The sequence below is a fragment of the Peromyscus leucopus genome, chromosome 7, assembly GCF_004664715.2.
Source record: "Peromyscus leucopus breed LL Stock chromosome 7, UCI_PerLeu_2.1, whole genome shotgun sequence".
Taxonomy (NCBI): domain Eukaryota; kingdom Metazoa; phylum Chordata; class Mammalia; order Rodentia; family Cricetidae; genus Peromyscus; species Peromyscus leucopus.
In genome coordinates, this window is record NC_051069.1 from 41,016,435 (window position 1) to 41,022,734 (window position 6,300).

The window sequence follows — 6,300 nt, forward strand, 5'->3', positions numbered from 1 at the left end:
GAGCTACCATGTGGGAGCAGAAAGCATAACCCCAGCCTTCTGCAAGAACAGCTAAAGATCTTAATAGAAGGCTGTCCCTCAAAGCAGAGAGCATCCTTTTTCCCAGATGGCCTTCAGACTCCATCTGCGACATGAACTCTGCCCAGAGTCTACCCTGCCTGTGTGCCTTAAAGAATTTGGAAGCCAAGTTCTCAAAATATTTCTTGCCCACCATTCCACATAGCTATCTATCAATATGAAGGAAGGGTTAGTTCCAAGTACCCAAATCCAGAGATGCTGAATCCATTGATTGCATGAGACCTGTGCCTGGCTTCCCATGAACTGCATCTCTGAATTACTTTAACACCTAATACAATGTAAATGCTATGTAAATAGTTGTTATACTGTATTGTTTATAGAATAACAGCAAGGAAAGCAATCTGTACATGTTCAATAAAAATTCAATTTATTTGGTCCATGATGGATTGACTCCATGAATGCAGACCCACAGAAGCAGAGCGGCAACTCAATATGTACATATAGATGCTTTATTGATTCTGTTTCTCTGTGTGTATTGGCCTTCTGTGCTGCAGCCTTGTTCAACACTCCAGTCTAGGGAGGCGTTTGCAGACTCCTGGTGCCCTGGTTTGCTTTAATTGTCAACTTGACACAAGCTAAATTCATCCAAGAATGACTCAATAGAGGAATTACTTAGATCAGAATGGCCTATGAGCACATCTTGGGGGGGGGTGTCTTGACTGATGCAGGATGGCCCAGCTTATTGACAGCAGCATCCCTAGGCAGGTGGTCCTGGGTGTTACCAGAAAGCTACCTAAGGGGCTGAAGAGATGGCTCAGAGGTTTAAGGCATTGCAGAGGACCCGAGTTTGGTTCCCAGTACCCTCATTGGGTAGTTCACATCTGCCTGTATCTCCAGTTCTGGGGGATCTGATGCCTTCTTCTAGCTTCTACAGGCACTAGGCACTTACACGGTATAAATCCATGCTGGTACACATACACATAAAATAAAAATAAATGAATTGCTATGGGATGTCTTTCTATACTCTGTGAATATGTGTTGCTCTGATTGGTTGATAAATAAAGCTACATTGGCTTATGGCAGGGCAGGATAAGGTTAGGTGGTACATTTAAACTAAAGATGAGATGAAGAAGGGTGGAGTCAAACACCAGCCTGCCGCCCAAGGAGCAACTAGGTGCCAGCAGACCAGTAATGCCACGGCCACATGGCAACATATAGATTAATAGAAATGGGTTGAGTTAAGTTATAAGAGCTAGCTAACAAGAAGCCTGACCCATAGGCCATACAGTTTTTAAATAATATAAGCCTCTGTGTGTTTACTTGGGACCAAGCGGCTGCAGGATGCAGGTGGGAGAGATTCGTCCTGACCATGGGGGCTGGACAGGACTGGAGAAACTTCTAGCTACCATGAATTTTTCTTAAAAGAAAGAAAGTGAAGCATGAACATGACTGAACCAGCAAGAGTGTTCCTCCATGTTTCTGCCTCAGGCTGCTACTTGAGTCCCTGCCCTGACTGTCTCCAATGATGGAATATAAACTGGAGTGCAAGCCAAATAAATCCTTTCTTCCCTATGTTGCTTTTGGCTGTGGTATTTGTCACAGTAACAGAAATCAAAGTAGAAACACCTGGGGATTCTGGGCAGATACCCTGCTCACTGGGAACAGGAGCTGGTGCACCTTGGGCCGGGTCCACAGCCTGGGTCCACAGCCTGGGGTGACAGGGCTGCATCTCCTTTATCATATTAGGAACTTCAGAGACACAATCTTTGTCCTAGACCCTTTGAGAAGCATAGCTCCTGAGAGGCAGAAACTAGTTATAAATCTTCTTAGTCATGTGATAAGAGATGAATTAATACCATTGATTGGCCATTGGTAAGGACAGGCCCAGGCAGTAAGGCAAAAGGCAGACAGGACAGACAAGGACCACAGATAGGTTAGGTTAGCCCGTTTCTCAGTAGGGCCAGGCTTCAGATAAAGCAGGAATCTGCGCTTCGATTGAGGCTAGATCCTGAGCAGGAATTCAAGGTCTGGCATCTTGGTAATAAGCTATGTATCTTTGCTTGAGGAGTCGGGGAATGTTCTGGCTAGATGTCTTTAAGAGGAAATAAGATGTCAAACACAAGTTGACCAAGTGCAGAGCCCAGGGCATTGGGAACCCAGCAGAAAGGAAGCCTTGCCTTGTCTGCAGTCTTCCAGGACACTACATACCTCTTCCTGGGAACTCCACTCTCAGACTATAACCTCAGTGAGACAGAGGCTCCCACACTCAGAGAGTGCCATGGCATTGATGCCCTGGAGCTTCAAGTTCTGATACACAGCATGCAAAATGTTCCCCCAGGGCTCCCAGAAACACTCATTAAAGACTTCAGAGAGACGAGAGACTGCAAGGGAACAGGGTGTAAAACCCAGTGAAACTGAAGTTATTAACTCATGGTAAGCTTTTTCTCTTTTTCTACAAACCTGTGAAGCTAAGAGAAAGGGAAGTTCCATCTTTGTCCCTCTAGAACATTCTGCAAGCCTCCTCTACCACCACGTATGATAAGATGTCCCTGCACTCTGCCATCACTGGAAACTGTGACACTCTGACCACCTATGAAGTTGGCAAAGAACAGTTAGGCTGTCACCTGATTAGACTGCCTACAGGTCACCAGACCCCTCACATCACATCATTACTATATTTTTTGTCACCTTATCAAAGGCTCCAAACAGCTATTCCCAAGTCCTCCCAGACTATAGAAGTCCATATTTACAAACAAGTCTAACTTTTTTTATGTGTAGAGGAATTCACTTGCATCTGTCTCTGTGCACCACAGGCATGAAGGGTCTGCAGAGGCCAAAGAGAATCGATCCCTGGAACTACACTCACAGAGCATTTTGGGAGCTGCCACATCGGTGTTGGGAACCAAATCCAGGTCCTCTGGAACAGCAACCAGTGCTCCTACCTACAAAGCCACCTCTCCAACCCCAAGAAATTGCTCTTTAAACAACATATCAAAACACCATTAATGCTCCCGATAACCTACACCTTTGCCTCTACCCCTTCCTTTTCTGCCTCTCCCTCCACCTCTCACCCATTCCTGTTTCCTCACTCATCTCCTCTCAAGACTTCCCTCCCACCCACGCTCCTCCTCCTCCCCACTTCCCTACACCAACACTGAGTACATATCAGAAACAATTCAGGTCTCAGGCCCTCAAAATCCTGCAGCTCTATCCCTCATGGCTTCCTACCCGCCCCAGCTCCTGATAGATGTTTAGCCTGGGATACATGTGAAAATCAGGAAACTAGTAATGGGCTACTGGGAGTACATTTAGGGAGTGGGGGTCATAGATTATAGGTGAGCTGGAAATAGAGAGGGAGAATGTCGGGGACAGGAAGGTTCAAGATGGGAGTGAAGTGATAGGGATTCAGAAACAAGGGACTAGGGGAAGGCCTAGACAAAATGGAGGGTGCATGAAGAAGCTACCTGGAAATCTGTCATCTTCAACTCAAGTAAAAAATATAATAAAAGAGGATAGTCATGTCATACGAAAGGCTAGAGAGGATACAGAATACTGAGAGCCAAAGGTGTGAGTGGAGATGACAGGTTAGTGAGGGAGACAAAGGGCAGGGGGTGAGTTAGCCAATCCTAAGGATCTATGAAGAAGCCTCATGAAACTAGTTTGTAAGCTAATTAAAGTATTTTTTAAAGGTGTTTGAACCAAAGTAGCCGATATGGGTGGATAATACTGCTCCCCAAAGACAGGGTTATTAAATGAAAATCTTAGTACCAGGCACAGGTTATAGACATATAAGTTATTGGTCAGAGAAGTTCCAGAGGCATCCAAAACATGACGGGTTGTTGGCATTGCTGTGTTTGCCCATCATAACTAGATAGTAAGACTATTACTGAAGACATCACACACTTCAGTTGGAGAACATAGAAAAATCAATCCTGAACTGACCAGGAAATCTCTCTCTCCTTCCTGGCCTGCTTTGATAGTGCTGGAAAGTGTTGTGCAGGCTTCCTGGGGAGAAAAGACATCAGTGATCTTACCTGGCACAGGATCCTTCCAGCTACAGTAATGATCTGCCGGCCCAGGCATGCCTGCTGGTGTAACAGTGGTACGACTGTCCATGGCGTAACTACCTGCCTTCGTGATTGAATCTGAGGCCTGCTCCATAGAGGGTGATTCATGCCTGGTGTTGTAAACATGGTCAAAATCCAAGGCTAGGGAAGTCAGAGGCCGGGGGGGGATCTGTGGATGTTGTTTAACTAAACGGTGATGTTGTCAAACCACCTTCCAAATATTTATGTTTCTATTGGTGGATTTGTTCTGCTCTTGACCTTGGTCATAGAGGACTCTTATTGCAGAGAGCAGTGGTTAATGCAGAGACTCATAATTGTTCAAAATGTTGAGACTAACCATTTCAAGTATTCAGCCACAGATGGAACAGCTGTATCTACACTACCCTCTGCTGATTCAAGGGACGTCTGGGAAGAGGGAGCACAAAGAATGCCAAGGGTGGAAGCTGAGGAGGAGTGCCGAGAAGGGCTAGCCTCCACACATGACATGGCTGTAACACACAGCAACTCACAGCAGCTTTGGTTGGCCATATAAGACCTCCACAAGACCAAAGAACTAAAATCTCCACCATGAGGGTGGCTGGAGAGAAGACTCAGCAGTTACAAGCACTGGCTGCTCGAACCCAGAGGACCTGGCTTCAATTCCCAGCACCCACATGACAGCTCACAACCCTCTGTAACTTCCGCTTCAGGGGCTCAGATGCCTGTCATGGGCAGGCACCAAGCATGCCCCAGGAGACATGCAGGCAAAATACCCATACATATAAAATAAAAATAACTAAAATCATTTAAAGCTCCAGCATGGAGTGGGGAGGACTCCCAGTGCCGATGTCCCACTCCTAGCCACAGAGCTAATGGCAGCTGATGGCTTCCGAGGGAGAGGCAGTCACTTTTCTTGGGGATGGGTATTGGTAGGTTGTCCAGCCCCAGTGGATGACCACACACACATGTGAATATAGGCAGCACTAATTGGACTTGTTGGGTTATAAAAAATATTTTAATCCAGGGGATGGAGAGATGGCTCAGTGATTAACAGGACCTGAGTTCAGCTCCTAGAACTTATGTTGGGAAACTCACAACCACCTCTAACTCCAGCTCCAGGTAACCTGACACTGGTTGTCTCTTTGGTTGTCACAGGTACCCCACCCTCTACACACACACACACACACACACACACACACACACACACACACACACCACTCAGATATATACACATAAATTTTTAAAAATCTAAATAAATAAAAAAGACACGAAGTTGGAAGGGAGATGGGATATATGTTGGGGGGGCAGGGGAAGTTGGAAGAATAGGGGTAAATATGACCAAGATATACTGTATATATGTATGAAATTTTAAAAGGGGGGAGGCTGGAGAGGTGACTAAGAGGTTAAGAGCACTGCTTGCTCTTCAAAGGTCCTGAGTTCAATTCCCAGCAACCACATGGTGGCTCACAACCATCTGTAATGAGATCTGGTGCCCTCTTCTGGCCTGCAGAGATACGAGCAGACAGAACATTGTATACATAATAAATAAATAAATCTTTTAAAAAAAAAAAACTTTAAAATCTCTCTACTCAAGTGTCAGGATACAAGATCAACTCAAAAAAATCAGTAGCCCTCCTATACACAAATGATAAAAGGGCTGAGAAAGAAGTCAGAGAAACATCACCCTTTACAATAGCCACAAATAATATAAAATACCTTGGGATAACACTAACTAAACAAGTGAAGGACCTTTTTAATAAGAACTTTAAATCTCTAAAGAAAGAAATTGAAGAAGATAGCAGAAAATGGAAAGATCTCCCATGCTCATGGATAGGTAGGATTAACATAGTAAAAATGGCAATCTTACCAAAAGCAATCTACAGATTCAATGCAATCCCATCAAATCCCAACACAATTCTTCACAGACTTGGAAAGAAAAATACTCAACTTCATATGGAAAAACAAAAGACCCAGGATAGCTAAAAGAATCCTATACGATAAAGTAACCTTTGGAGGCATCACCATCCCTGACCTCAAACTCTACTATAGAGCTATAGTAATAAAAAACAGCTTGGTACTGGTATAAAAACCGACATACAGACCAATGGAATCGAATTGAAGACCCTGACATTAATCCATGCACATATGAACACCTGGTTTTTGACAAAGGAGCCAAAACTATACAATGGAAAAAGAAAGTATCTTCAACAAATGGTGCTGGCATAACTGGATGTCA